Source organism: Pleurodeles waltl, chromosome 4_1 (genome assembly GCF_031143425.1).
Source record: "Pleurodeles waltl isolate 20211129_DDA chromosome 4_1, aPleWal1.hap1.20221129, whole genome shotgun sequence".
Classification (NCBI taxonomy): domain Eukaryota; kingdom Metazoa; phylum Chordata; class Amphibia; order Caudata; family Salamandridae; genus Pleurodeles; species Pleurodeles waltl.
The window spans coordinates 812,314,543-812,330,751 of record NC_090442.1 but is presented as its reverse complement, the minus strand read 5'-3'; the positions used below and the strand labels follow the sequence as shown (position 1 = coordinate 812,330,751).

Genomic DNA, 16,209 nt, shown 5'->3' with positions numbered 1-16,209 from the left:
GATCACCCCAAACTTTCCATGCCCATCACGATCCTATAGAACACTTTATATGGCAAATTGTGTCAAGATTTGTAGAACGGCGCCAAAGATACAGGCAAGTAAAAAAAAAGCTCTTTCTATGGAAACTAGGTCCTAACTATAACTACCTATGGCGACCGCCAGATATATAAATATAAATATATATATATATATATATATATATATATATATATATCTACAGATATATATATTTAGCAAGAGAGCGATAGATACATATATAACCTACTGGAGATAGCTTGTAGGTAGTTGTAATTAGGACCTAATTCCTATAGACAAAGTGTTTTTTGTGTTACCAATAAACGTTGGTGATGTCTCATGCACTAATTAATTCATTTGCTGTGTGGAAAGTTTCAGGGCGATTCGTCAAGTGGGGGCCGAGAAAAAGGGGCAGGGGTCCCACAACATTTTTCCCCCATGCAATTACCTATAGGGATTTTGAACACAACTATAGCCCATGCTACTGAAGGGAATTATACCAAATTTGGCAAAAAGTTAGATCGTGGTCCAGAAAGATCTCTTTTTGTGATCTGGTGTAAATCCGTTCAGTAGTTTTGGAGTTATTAAATTAAAAAGAAATATAGATACCAAGGTGTGCATTTCCTTAAAAGATTCACTGGCAGCAGATCCATAGATCCCAGGAAAAAGCAAGGCTCTGACTGGCTTTGCTGCAACATGACAGAAAAGTTGCAACTGCCATTTTCTTAGTCTCTTGGCACGGGGGAGGGCAAAGAAATTATTTTAAAACACATAAGGTGTCAAGAAAGAGGTATTGAGACTGCACAAAACACATGCAGGGATCTCTGAGGGACCTTTGATGTGCAAAAAATTGGCCATTTTTTTTGCCTGATCCACGGATCCACAGTGGGCCCTGCACGACCACCCAGTGTAAATGTGCGATGGATCTGTAGATCCAAAACCCAATGGAAAAAAAATACACCCACTTGCACACTAAACCCCCAGTGTGCACGGCCAAAGGCTCTGCACAGTGTGGGCCTGGGTGCATAAGGCCAACCCCCACCATGCACAGTTTTTTGCCGTGCACAGCTGTGGTTGTATTAAGTTATTATTTATTGTTTACACAAAAAAAACACAGAAATCCAATGAAAAACACAAAGGTTGCAGGGGTGTTATCGTTAGGTTTACGTTAGTTATACTTGTAATTTTACTTTTCTAAAGAAACTATCAACTTGTGCCAGAAAAAAGTACTTTAGCCTACGATTTATAGTTTCTTAACATTAGAATAATTATCATAACTATAATTATAACTATAACTGCTGAATATCTATGGTTTTGTGAGCATAAAACGTGAAAATAGCTATAAAGTCCCTGTAACCGTGGTTTTTCCAGTGAAGATAAAGAGATAGATAGATAGATAGATAGATAGATAGATAGATAGATAGATAGATAAATAGACAGACAGACAGATATAAATAGAGATATATTCACTAAAAAACACAGTAAAAAAATAGTTATGATTCTGGCTCAAAAGCATAAAACCACTGAAATTCAGCAGTTATGGATATCAATGGCATATCACATGCCGTAACTCATGCCTCTTGCCATGTTGTTTTCTTAATAATTCTTTTTGTTTCCGAGTCATCAGCAAAAAGGTGTTTTCAGCCCGTGGGGCGCTGGAATTCATGATGTGTGATTTGTGTTTTTATAATAATTACTAGTGAATGTCGGTGGTTCTATGATTCAGCAAGAACCATAACTCATAACATATACAGACAGTGAGCAGAGGGGGTTGAAGGGCCATGGTGGACAACAATCACTAAACACAGCCGTTGTAGAAGCTGGAAGTATTGTATTACCAAAAAACAACACTAAAGATAAGTTATGGTTTCTTCTACTCATAATACCTTAATATGTCACTGAGGTAGTGTGGAGTGTTAATGTCAGGTCATCCGCACTAGCACAGTTAACCATATTACTTATCTTTGGTAACGTTCTTTCCAGTGGAGACTCTACCTAGCTGCAGTTTCCTCACCTTTTGAATATTCTCTAGGCGTCACACTGGATCAGGAAACATTTCAGCAGTACTAAAAGGAAGAAGTAACGAAGACCTGTGAAGCAGCTCAAATGGAGTGCACATCAGGAAAGAGAGAAAAGAAGACAATGGTGACTTAAATAAAAAGACAAATTCGGCAACTATGGAAAAAGCTGAAAGAGCCATAAGGCACCCTTTAACTGTGCTCAAAGCAAGGGCATGTCAGCCTAAGGATAAAACAAACAAACAACATTTCAGATCATTTGACTTGGAGGGGCCGCACCAAATAACAAACCTGTCCTAACGACAGGCATTAGTGTTTTTGTCGAGGGGGTCCTTGCTGCCAAGAAGGCATCTACCACTTCCAGAGGTAGGTCGAAGGTGTCTCCACTCAATCTCCAAGCATGAAGGAGGAGATTGTGAAGACCTGGATGCAGAGCTCTGTTACTTCAGATCCTCCAGGAGGGTCAGCTTGATGAAAGAGCAGATGTTCAGGTCCAGGGTTCTGGATGCCAAACTATCTGTGCCCAATCTAAAGCCACTAGGATGACTTGGGCCCAGTTGATTCTGATCTTCTTGAGAACTTGAGGCAGGATTGTTGTAGGCAGAAAGGTGAACAGGAGTCCTGAGTTATGCTAGAGAGCGAGAGAGAGAAAGAGAGAGTGCTTATAAACTCCAACACGCAGATGTGCTGACATTACAAATGCTTGGCAGTGGTGAACAGATCAAGCGAAGGTTCACCCCATTTACAGAGGAGATCTTGCCTCACCCTCCAGGTGTAACTGCAACTCGTGTTCCACTAGGTGCACATGGATGAGCTTGTCTGCCCTGGCACTCAAAGATCCTGCCTGGTGGTTCACCACTAAGCAATTTCCTTGGCAGTCCAGGCACTTGCAGAGGAGCAAGGCCTCCTGGAAAAGGCTCCGTGACCTGACCCCGTCCTGTTTCTTGCAGTTCCTACATGGGGTGGTGTCGTTTCTGAGCACCTTCTCCCAGCCTCCCTTTGATGACGGAAGTGAGGCTTTCAGTCCCAAGCGGATGGCCATCAGCTCCAGAGAGATGATATGGAGCTACGACTCTGCTGAAAATCAGAGACCTCTGATCTCCACTTCTCCCAAGTGGCCTTCCCAACCCAGAAGTGATGCATTGGTCGCCACTGTCAAGCTCTGCGTGAGGTAGAAAGAGGGGTCTCCTACTGACCAAATTGTAGCCCAGTAAACTCAGAAATTTGAACACAATCGGAGCTGTCCCCTTGATGTTGACCCCACTGAGGATTCATGTAGTAATGCAGAGTCTGCATATTTCAGCTGGTGTGCTTGGCCAGGAGGGTGCAGGAGGCCATCAATCCCAGAAGCCTTAGAGTTGATCTCACTGAAGTCCAGGACCGAGGCTGAAAGTTCAGCATCATAGCCTGAATGTGCTGGACTCTTTCCTGGGGGAGCGGCATGAAACTGAACCATGTCCAGAATGCCTCTGACGAAGGGAATTATCTGACGAATCACGTGTTGACTTCAGCACATTTATAGTGAACCCTAAAGATGACAGAAGTTTCGCTGTTGTCTGGATGTGGCTGACAAGTGCCTGGGGTGAGCCCTTCTTCAATAGCCAGTGGTCGAGGTAAGAGAAGGATGCCAACATTGATCTCGGAGGGTGTGCTGCCACTACCACCATCACTTTTGTGAACACTTGAGAAGTACTGATGAGACCAAAAGGGAAAACACCAAACTGGAAATGCTCCGGTCCCACCACAAACTGTGAGCGATGCGTCGATTTATGGAAGAGGACACCTGTTTTTTTTTTTTTCTCAATGTTGATTTTATTTGTGTTTACAGATTGTTAAAGAAAAATTAGATGTAAATATGTATGTAAGTCCATGGTCTGGCACAATCTAATGTGGATATCACGTAAGAATGGATGTTTCTTTGGTCTCTTTTCTACAGATGACTTCCCCCCGGATTATGCCATCTCGGAGGAAGAGATAGTGGCAAGTATATAGATGAATAGTCAATTTCGTAATATCATCACCATCTCCTGGTGTGACCTACTCTTTGTGTCTGGTTTCTTAATTAGAGGGAGGGAAACATGCACCCTATCTACCCTAGGTCTTCACCCTTGCTTTGTGTACTCCTTAATGGTCAGGAGCCAGGTATCTTTAGTGATTATTACAATGTAACAAACAGGGGCTGCGGACCAGGTTAAACATCATCTGATTCAGTTGGATAGCCTTCAAATCAGTGTCTTTTACTTTAAGGGGTTTTAAAGTATATGGTTTCTGTATATCATCCCATGACTTAACAGGGAAAACGCTCTACACGGGGGCTTGGACAGTACAAGCACATGCAGAAATAAACAAGAACGGTGTGCTCAAAATGCAGTGTCATAGAAAAGGTCAGACGCGGTGTCACCGAAATGCCCAAGCATAGTGTTACAAAACTCAAAACACCCTTACTCGTGCTGTTCCTTCCCATACACAAAATAAACATCTTCCCTCCCCTTGGTAGTAACCTACTACGCCACAACTCTCCTGAGTTGCAGAGGCTCATCAGCTTCCTCCAGGGGAGTCTACCACTCTTCGCTCAAGGTCTGAGGATCTCCCTCTGTGTTTGTGGCATCCTTGACAGCGGTGTTGGGTGTTTCTCACTCAGTTTGGCAACTTCCTCCTTCTTCTGGACTTTCAGTCTAGAAAATCTGCATTGGTCTATTCTGTTCCTATCTGATGTAAGGTTTGGAATCGGAATGGCTGTAAGGATAGAAATCACCTAAGTATGCCTTCACTGTTACCTTTGTTGCAGGTCATCCACTCAAGAGGGGCATGATCCGTTAAGAGGGCAAACTCTCGTCCTTCTAGGTAGTAACGCAAGATGTCTATAGCCCATTTGATGCTAAGGCTTCTTTGTCACAATTGGTCTTTCCTCCCCCTTCTTATCTACCTGTGATAAGGCAGCCATTAGACCTACATATGAAGAGTCAGTTTGTCAAATAAACATTTTTACATAATCTGGGCAGATTACAACTTGCTCAGAGATCAGGGTTTTAGTGTATGGGAGAAATTCAGAACTTCTGGGGAGGGGTGTTGTAACTCTGCCTCTGCTTTGGTAGCTTTTTTCAACAGATCTGTCGGGGCTGCTATCTGAGAGAAGCCTGGAATGAAGTGTCTTTAGTAACTGAGGAGCCCTCAAAAAGGCCCGTAGGTCTCTTTTGGTGCAGAACAGAGGAACTCCCGCTAAGGCAGCTATCTTTTCAGTTTCTGGTCGAATATGGTCTTCCCCCAGTAGAAACCCTAGGTGTCTTACTTTTCTGGCAGCTAAGGGGCTTTTTTCAGGGTTGATCTTTAGCCTGCTTCTGTCTAAGGCTTGTATGTCAGTTTGTAAATGTGTTGGTCCCATGAGAAACTGTATATGATAATATCATCTCTGTATGCAGCAGAATACCGGACATGGGGTTTGAGTATGATATCAATCATGCATTGCGAAGTTTCAGGTGCCCCATGAAGCCCAAAGGGCCATACCATATGCTGATACAAACCCCCTGGGGTGGAAAAGGCAGTCTTCTCTTTGTCCTGTTCCCTATGAGGTTCTTGCCAGTGGCCCTTACAGAGATCCAAGGTACTAATACATTTGGCTTCTCCCAATATTTCTACCATTTCATCTACTCTAGGCAGTGGATAAGCATCAAATTGTGAAATCTTATTCCTTCCCTGAAGACAATACAAAATCCGACCGACCCATCAGGCTTGGGTACCAGTAGAAATTGAGGAGTTCCATTTACTAATGGAGGGTTCGATGACACCCATTTTCATCATTTGCCTCACTTCTTTCTTATAGTGTCTCTCATGGCATACAGTAGGGTCATAATCGAACCTCCTTCCCTGGGACCATAGTTCTGGGGTGTACGAATAAATCAGTCCTAACTGGCAGACGGGAGAAAGCCCACTGACAGGTTTGGAGTTGAAATGTTAACTCCTGATTCAATTATGGTAGGAGATCAAGATCTATTTTCTGTATATACCATGAGGTTTCCTCTCTAGGAGTTCCCATCAGGACAAGTACAGGGCCTTTCCGTTTCTTCAGGAGGTTGATATGATAGATTTGGGATGTCTTTTTGTTCAAGTTGATTTCAATACAGTAACAGGTGTCACTGTCTGATCACACAGGGGCCCTGCCACTGACCAAGGAGTTTATGACCTGAAAAGGCCATTCTTAATAGTGCAAAGTTCCCTACGTTGAAGAATGTTTTCTTCTCTTTCCTATCATATTGTTTTTTTGTGAGGGTTGCGCTGTTTCCATATTAGTCCTGACTATGTTCCTGATCTGACCCAAATGAGATTTGAGATTAGTGACATACTCCAGCAAGGGTTTAGTCCCATCCTTCTCTTGTTCCCACCCTTCTTTTACCATATCCATGAGGTAACGGGGCTGTCGGCCCTAAAGAAGCTCAAATAGAGAAAACCCAGTGCTTTTCTGCACACTACATCAGATGGCTAACAATGTGAGAGCCAACTTTTCTTCCCACTTCATTGTCTCAAGGTCTAGCAGTTTTTAAGGTACTTTTTAGAGCAGCGTTATATCTCTCAACAAGTCCATCCGTTTGCAGGTACAGAGTTGTTTGATCTGTAACTGACGGCATACCTGTTGCATGAGTCTGCATGCAAATGGAGTCCCCTGGTCAGTCAGGATCTCTTTCGGGAAACCCACTCTCCAAAATATGTTAATCATGCCTTTGGCTATATGTGTAGTATTCAGTGCCACTGCCTCAGGAAAACGGGTGGCGTAACTCATTAGAACCCTATGATGTCCAGGCCTACTCTCATGAAGGGCTCCTCTATTACAGGCAAGGGCATGAGGGGGACTTTACTGGGAAGATATCTGCTCTGCTATTTTTCTGACATATGTGACACTTGCTACAGTATTTCTTTACTTGTTGGTAGATCCCTGGCCAATAAAATCGATCCAGAATAGATCTCTCTGTTTTCTCAGTGCTAAAGTTGCCCCCTAGCAGATGGCTATGGGCTAGGAACAGGATCTTTTGATGAAAGGGAGTGGTACTAGCAGTTGCTGAGGTTCTGCTTTCTCTCCCTCTCTATATAACAACCCCTTCTTTAGGAAAAACTGGAGGCCTACGTGGTCAGGGTTGTCTTGTTCAGAAGCAACGTTCCAGGCTTCCTGCAACGTAGGGTGTCCTCGCTGGACAGCCCTGAAATTCCAGTCGGTGTCCCAAATGAATCTGTCAGTATGTATTGGTAACACAATACTGGATGCTTTTCCTCTATTCTTTGTCTTCTGATTTTTTGGGGAGAGACATTTGTGGTCTTCTGTCTGGGGAAAAAGGCACGGTTTACTACCAGGTGTCCCCTTCCTTCCATGTTTCCTGAACCAGTGTTTCAAGATGGGGATAATCATTTTCCACAGTCAAGGGTTTTAGTAGTTTTGGTATAAGTCCCACTTTTAGAGGAACCACAGGGTCTGTCAGGTGCTGGACTTGAATCTCAGTCATGGATACCCCTTCCTGTCCCCATGTAAATTCTGGATGTTTACTGTCCCAGTAGTAAGAGTTATCCCCCCTGGGAGGATCTGAGGTCACATAAGGCTCTGTAGACACCCCATATGTACAAGGGCAGTGACAGGCTCACCATTCACAGAAAAACAACAATGATAGGGAGGCTTAACTTCAGAGGGAGTGCAATACAGGGTTCGGACCATCCCTATTTCCATGTGCTCTTCCTTCTGTGTGCAGAAGTGTGCTATGTGGCCACAACCCCTGCACTGGAAACACTGAGGGCCCTAAGGGGCAGGTCTTTGTATCCGCCCTGGGATCAACATCACTGTCTCTGGTTTCTTGGCCTGGGGAGGTTTATAGAGTCTTAGGGATCCAGCTCTGGGATGCCTCCAATTGGTGTCCTCCTGCCCCTTCTGTAGCTCCTGGGCTTGACTAAAAGCACTGGCTAGCTTTCCTGCTCTTTCCAGTGTTACTTGCATATGGTGACAGACCCACTTCTGTTTTGGGGGGGGGGGGGGGCGGTGAAGTGAGTTGAGATATTGCTACAGATAGATTTTTTCGAGAATATCTTCTTTGGATAAGGGTGAAAAGTTTGAGCCATCAGACAGTCATATCTTTGATGCAATAATGCAGGGTCCTCGGTGTTTCTTGAGATTCCTCTTTAATTTGACATAATCTGATCCTATAGATCTCGTTGACCACTCTCCAACGTTCCAGGATACTTCTTTTGATGTCGCTATACGGACTGGTTCCCTGTGGACTAGAGGTATAACAGGCACATTGGAGTTTGCCTGACAATAAGGGGCCTAAATACCGTCCCCATTTATCTGGGGCCATGCCACGGCCTATGACATTCATTTGAAATTGTTAAAAAAGGAGCTGGGATCTTCCCCTCCAACAAATTTCTGTAACATCACTGAGGGCAAGGCAGTGTGTCCCCTCTGTTGTCCCACGACAAGCTTTCTTATAGCTGTGTCTTGTGATTGGGCTTGGTTTGTCAGGGCTTTGTGTAGTGTCTCTTTCCATCGCAGCTGTGTTTAGGATTTTTTCCATGACCGTCTCTAGTTTCTCCTGGCCCTCTGCCATTCCAGCGACCAAAACCTCCATATTTCCTGATCTCTCTTCTGTCACCACCTGTAGGAGGGACGGGCGGATATTTGGACGAGGAGGCTGCGTTTTCTTGTCAATGTTGATTTAATTCATATTTACAGATTGTTAAAGAAAAATTATATGTATGTATGTCCGTGATCTGGCACAATCTGCTGTAGATATCGCATAAGGATGGATATTTCTTCAGTCTCCCTTATACAGATGCCTTTTCCTGGATTATGAGGGCCCGGAGTCTCGGAGAAAGTGATAGCGGTAAGTAAATATAAGATTAGTCAATTTCGATATATCATCACCATCTCGTGGTGTGCCCTTCTCTTTGTGCCGGGTTTCGTTCCTAGAGTGAGGGAAACATGCACCTGATCTACCCTGGGACTTCACCCTTGCTTTGTGTACTCCTTAAGGGACAGGAGTCCGGTATCTTTAGTGACTATTACAATGTAACATGCATGGTCCGCTGAAGAGGTTAAACGTCATCTAGTTCAGTTTAGTGTCCTTCAGATCAGTGTCTTTTACTTTAAGAGGTTTTAAGGTATATGGTTTCTGTATGTCATCCCACGACTTAACAGGGAAAACGCTCTAACACAGGGGGTGGCTTGGGCAGTACGAGCGCATTCAGAAAACAAACAAGAACAGTGTGCTTAAAATGCGGTGTCTTAGAAAAGGTCAGACACAGTGTCACAGATATGCCAAAAGCGTAGTGTTACCAAAATCAAAACACCCTTACCCATGCTGTTCCCTCCCCTACACAAAACAAACCTCATCCCTCTCCATCCCCTTGGTACACACCCGCAGGAGAGTTGCAGCGGCTCATCAGCTTCCTGCGGGGGTATCCACTACTCCTTACTCCAGGTCTCAGGACCTCCCTTCGTGTCTGTGGCATTCTCGTCAGCGGTGTGGGGTGCTTCTCCCTTGGTTTGGCAACTTCCTCCTTTTTATGAACTCTCAGTCTCTCCCTCGCTCCCCTTCTGTCTAGTGACAGTGTCCTTTTCTCCTCCTCCAGGCTCCTACATTTAGCTCTCCCCTTGCATAGTCCTGCTTCCCTGGTCAAAAATACAGTCGTCCCTTTTTAGTGTCCTATTTCTGGGAAATTCTCCTGGTTTAACCCTTCCCTCTCCTTTTTCACAAGTGTTCTGGATGTATGGTGCTTGTGTGGCAGTCACGGGTACAATCGTGAGGAAGAAGGAGGGCTCAGGGCCTGATTTCTCACACTGCAGGTCGCGCCAATGAGTCTATAGGATAGGTATATGGAAGTAGGTGCCCTGCAGGGCCAACATTACCATCCAAGTCTCCAGGGCCGAGAGGAGACAAAGACATGGGCTAGTGTGAGCATCTTGAATTGTTCCTTACAGAAGAAGGCATTGAGAGGACGCAGGTCTTGAACTGGACAAATACCTCTGTCCTTCTTTAATCTTTGGATTCTGTCTCCCACGAAGTGGCTGTGCACGACAAAGGTATTGATATTGAGTAATTTTGTACAGCACACGATCGCTTAAGGGCACCTTGGCGCTGTTTTCTACTAGAGTAGCACTGAGACAGTAGCATATAAAAAGACATATCACATATATAAAGCCGGACAACTTATCTTGAACTCTAAGGTATGCTGGTAGCTTATTCTAAAGTTGCCACACGGTGTAAACAGAGCTCCTGCCACCCCATGTCATACTCTTGATTTTAGGAACATTAACTGTTCTAGAGGTAGCAGAACGCAAAGCTCTTTTGGACTTTTACCAAGAGAATTTCCTCTTTAAGTAGCCTGGACATCTACTATGCAACTCCTTGTGTGCCAAGCAGAGTGTCTTAAAAGCAATCCTGTTCTTAACCAGAAGCCAGTGAAGCTTCCCTAGTGCCTTTTACAGAGACTTGAACTTAGGGATTTTCTTAAGGAGTCGAGTCATTGAATTTTGCAGCATCTAAATTTTCTTTAATGCTCATTGACGAATGCCAGTGTATAATGCATTACAATAATCTAGTCTGGACAAAACCAGTGCTGTAACACATATTTATTGAGATCTAATGGTATAAAGAGGAGCATGTTTCTTAAGGTAAGCAAAAAAAAGAAGCAGGATGAAGTGAGTTTGTTGATCTGGACACAAAGAGAGGCAGGGGTGTTCCTAACTGAAAACACTGAAGTTGGGGCGGGGGCAGAGACCAAGGCCACCAAGATTGATCCCATAGGGTAGCGTCCTTGCCAAGAAGAAGAAACTCAGTTTTATCTAAGGTCACATTGAGGTTTTTACTATTCATCCACTGCGCCCATATAGCTATTGAAACGGTGTGCAGTTTCCATAAAATTGCTAGAGACAGACACCACAATGTGTGTGTTGTCCGCATATGCAACTGATGAAATGCCAAAATTTTGAATTAGGCTAGCCAAGGGGGCCACATAAATGTTAAAAAGCATTGGGCCTTGCTCCCTGTCTGAGAGGAAGGAGCATAAAAGATTGATGGCTGAAACGGAAATCAAATTCCTGCCAGGTGATCCAAAGGACATAATGGCTCACAGTGTTGAAGGCTGCGGATGAATCCAGCAAGATCTCCACAGCCTCCCCCCCCCTTTATTCAGAAAGCTTCTTAGCGCTTCAGTTGCCACTAGCAGAGCAGAGTCGGTGCTATGAGCTGGCCTGAAGCCAAATTGTGAGGAATCCAAATTTGTTTGGCCTCCAAAAACTCAACCGAGTGCAATGTTCATATGTTTCTCAAGGCTTTTTGCAGAGAAGGGAGCAGGATATAGGACGATAATTCTTCACCTCATGTGGATCCAATGAAGGCTTTTTCAGCAGAGGGAGAATGGAGGCCTTTTTTTCCATTCAAGGGGCAAGTGACCAGAACTAATAATATTCAGTAGTGTGGTTATTGGAGAGACAACTTTCTCTACTATCTCATGTATGATTATGGTGAGCAAGAATTGGACGCGGCGCCAGATTTAGTTAGATTGATAAGATCTACTACTCCTTCCAGGGTGAGAGGAGGGAACATACCAAATTTGGTGGTGTTAGTAGTTACCAAGTTTGACGCCAAGGCAGGACTTGAGGCCGCACAACTGACATTCAATGTTTTTCTTAAATTTCCTCTACTTTGTTTTTAAAGAAATCCACTAATTTGTCACAAAGTTGTTGACTTGTGGGCAATATACAACTGATGGTTGGGTTAGAAATCATGTGGACTGTTTTACAAAGTTCTCTCAAGGAGTTTATGGCTGAGGAAATATCTTCAGAGAAGTATTAGTTTGTTTCTCAGTAATAATCAATTTTTTGTATTTTTGGATATATTAATTATATCTGATCTTTTCTTTGGTGTGATAGTTCCTTCTCCATACACTCTCCCATCTCCTCCATTTCTGTTTTAATTCCCCTAAGTTCACAAGAGAACAAAGGTACTGAAAGCCTACTTCTGCAACGGTTGGTAGTTTTGAGGAGAGCCATCTTAATAACTGTCGGCCTCATCCATTCGGAATAATTACCAATAGCTCTATCTATATTATTTGTAACTAAGGGCTGAGTCCTATCCACAATTTTAGTCAGTTCAGCTTTCTTGATTTTGTTCCAAGCTTGAACGTTTAGTGACAGAAATAGGAGGCTCAAGTTTTAAACAAAAATTAACAGCCATATCGTCTGACCAGATAATGGGTAAAATAGCGTGTAACTGTAACTTAGGATTGTTTAAACAAAATGCCATCAAGCATATGCCCTGAAACATGTGAAGTGGTATTGTCCAGCTGAGTAAGAATGAAAGCACTCAGTATGTCATTTAGCGGTTCAGAATCTTTATTAGCAAGAGATTCCAGATGAAAATTAAAAATTAAAGTCACCTAGAACTGTAAAGTTGGGGTACTGCATGGATCACTCCAGAAAGTCACCTAATGCATCTAAAAACATGGCTTTTGGGCCAGGCAGCCTATAGATCAGGAGCCCTTTAAACAAGAAATTATTAGCTTACATCTAAAAAGTATGGCTTAAGTGTCTGCAAACATGGAGGGTTTACAGCTGACTTCAACATGGTCACAAAAGACCACTGCTAGGCCGCCACCTCGCTTACCAGCACAATCTAATCTTACAACGGTGTAAACTGCCGGTATTGCACCTACTAATCTAGACTGGAGGTCTCATCGGCCCAGGTTTCAGTTTAAAAAGCCATATCAGGTTAGTGTGTGTCAGTATAATAAAAAAATGGGATGGGAATCTGCCACAAACAGTTGTTCAAGACAGTCGCTCCAGGACTTAAAATTTGTCATTTTTTGGGGTGATATTCCCTTGCACACTCTAAATTTTCAGGATAGGAATATGAGGTAAATGTCTCAGAGACAAGAGAGTGTTCCGGATCCGCATCTGGTGAGTAAAAAGAAAGGCACCTAACGTGGCTCCCTGGCAGGCTCGGTGCATCTTTCGAGAGTGGAACAGTATCAGTGCATTGCTGTGTGGTGCCACCTACCAGGGCCAGAGATACAGCTAAAATGTTTGCGGATCTAGTCTGACACATAGGGAATACTCAAAAGATGAGGAATCTACAGCTAGCACTCTCTATCAGAAACAATATGCTATTGTTTGTTTTCATCTCATGGAAAACAGACCACGATAAGTAAATGTGCTAATATATAAGTGTGTGATCAGTTTACTTTTTACAAGGACAGCTCCACCTACACTTAACAGCTTTGAAGTACAAACATGATTTTAAATAAAAACTGCAATCTAACTAACAATTAAAAGAGCCTATGGCATTTTGAATCATTCTGGAATTCAAGGAAGAGAAGTGTAATAGTCAGAATACATATTTCAGGATCCATAGAAGACTGTTGATCACCAAATACTGTTCAGGAAAATGGGGTGCTCCTATTGCCTGTATGTGTGCATCTTATTAGGACTTTCTTGCAGACAGGTATACATCTAAAGTCATTTAAGTAAGATTTGATATATCCTATTTTTAAAAGGCTGACTTAAGTTTCACCTGGCACAGCTAAAACACACCATTTGCTATCTTCCCCTTCTATCTGGAAATTTAAAATCAAAGAGGACTACTAACTTTCATTATCTTAAGAAAGTTCTGTCATTTTGGATTCACTACAATAAAGCCTTCACCTTTAATCCGACACACTGGCACAGAGGTAGCCTTAAAGAATGTGACTTGCAACTTCTTGGCATTTAGAATTGTTTCTGGTGGTGCTACTGGATCTATCACTAGTGTTTGACACTGTCAGAAACTGGGTTAATAATTTGGGAGGATGTGACCCCTACCAAGTTCATAAATACCATATGGCTAGTCCAAAACATAGTTATCAAAGAATCCCAGCTAATCTCTTGATAACTATGAAACAATCAGGAGACAATTCTCCAAAGTTCAAGCAAAATCAACAATTACAAAACAAGAAAGGAAACTTCATAAAACCCCCAAACTAAAATAGAGAAAAGTGTAATGAGCAAAAATACATTAAAAAAAAATAAAAACGGCTAAGTGGAACTGGAGATATGATTTTTTTAAAAGGCACCTAGAAAAAGTAAAGTGGCTTTAAAAAATGACAGTTTGCAGTTATCTGGACCCTTCAAGCCAATTGCAATAAAGCAGAGGTCAGATACACAAAAGAGGTTCTCCCAGTCATCGTTTTTTTTCTTTAGGACATAGGGCCTGATTTAGATTTTGGCGGATGGGATACTCTGTCACAAATGTGACGGATATCCCATCCATGTAAAATAAGTGCATTACATCCTACAGCACTTGTAATGCGGCGGATGGATATCCTTCACATTTGTGACAGAGTATCCTATTCACGGAAATCTAAAGCAGGCCTGTAGTCTTTTATGGAAGTTGAAATCCTCCAGAGTGGGACGACCCTAGTCTTTGGTGAAAGAATTCCTCAAAGTCAGAGAGGTTGCACCTGCTGAAGCAGTTGTTTCTGGTGCAAAAAGCTCTAAGCCGGATAAACCTGAAGGTCCAGCTGAATCAGTTTTCAGTGCAGCAAAAAGTGCTGACCAGGATGAACCTGATTTTTTGCCTGCCTTGGGAAAAGCCTCCTTGGACAAGACTTGGCACCTTGTCCCAATCCTCCAGAGGTCAAAAATTACTAAGACCCACTTTTCTACAACTGCTACAAAACTTCAGTCTGGTTGGCCCTACACCTATCAAGGCATCAGGATAGGCTTGTAGGAACCAGGTCTCACGCCAGCCGGAGCTCGCAGGGTCCAGTGCTCTGTGGAGTTTAGGAGTCCTCTTGTTCCAGCATGAATCAAGAGTCATTGAGGCCTTTTCTTTTTTCAGGAGTTTCCCAGGTCCACAAGTGTTATGAGTAGGTAGTGGGTTGAGGCCAGTCTATCCTGTGCACTAGCCAGTGACTAGAGAAATCTCAATACTGTTTATTTTCTTGCCAGATACTTAACTCCTTCTGCAGCACATCCTCTTCACTTTACTGCAAAAAGGTGGCACAGTGAGCATCCTTTTAAGCTTGGGAAGGGGCTAAGTACAGCTCACATCCCATCCTGTCACGGGGGTAGTCCCCCTCCCCCACAACTAGAGCCCTTTGTCCTCGGTCTGAGAATAATATACATTTCACCACCAGGGAGCCATTAGGGGTCAGATAACTAGACACTGGCTGGAAAGCCTTTTCGTTTTAGGCAGGAAAAGGAAAACTTTCTCAAATATAATTTCCAAAACAGTAATAAAAATGCAATTTCACCATTAAATTGGATTTTAAATTACTATTGAAACGAGTCCTTGAATGAGTTGTCTATCTGCTCCCAAACTGAAATTAAGCATTATAAGTTGATATGATCGTTTCCCATAGGAGATCCAGCCTTGCCACAATGAAAAAGGACTTGGTGCTTTTTCACTGATAGGACACGTAAAACATTAAATATACATGTCCTACTGTTTAAATTCCAGGTTTAGGCCTGGCAAAATGTTCATTTTGCTGGTCAAAACAGCAGTTTTAAAACTGCACACCCAGGTTGCAATGGCAGGTCTGGAGACATGTTTACAGTGCCACTTTAGTGGGTGGCACAATGAGTGCTGCAGCCCACTAGCAGCATTCAATTTACAGGCCCTAAGTACTTATAGTACCACATACTAGAGTCTTACAAGTAAATTTAATGTGCAAATTATGCAATTCTAACATGATTAGACACTATAGCACAAGCACTTTACCACTGTTTAGCAAGAGTAAAGTGCACAGAGTTTGACATCCAACAAAAACAGGGTGCAGCAAAAAGGCAAAAAACATCCCGGGTTAAACTTTAGGAATGGCAAATTTCCATCATAAATGTTCAAAGATAATTAAATAAAGTAAAAATTAGCAGTTCAAAGTGGGGTCATACATTTTCCCTACATATTAGCCTGTGTTTCAGTGGTAACATTGCTTACTGCATCTAGGAAGTTGCATGTAGCACACAATATAAATACCTTGGACTAAAAAAGGTCACCCCATGGAGCATACTTCATGTTCACATGGTCACGTGGATACGTTTTCTGTGCAGCTTAATAGATAAGGACTACCAGATCCTTTGAAAAAGGTTGTCATGCTGACTGATTCATTATTGAAGGTTATGGCCTGGACTATTAGACACAACGTTACAAACACTGAACTACTGGAA

At 42.9% G+C, this 16,209-nt stretch overlaps 1 protein-coding gene across 4 annotated transcripts in view; it reads right to left on the bottom strand.

Moving 5' to 3' along the window:
• The window catches only part of CAPS2 (calcyphosine 2), a 925,516-nt gene that overhangs the window by 511,543 nt on the left and 397,764 nt on the right, over positions 1-16,209 (bottom strand). The window lies entirely within an intron of this gene.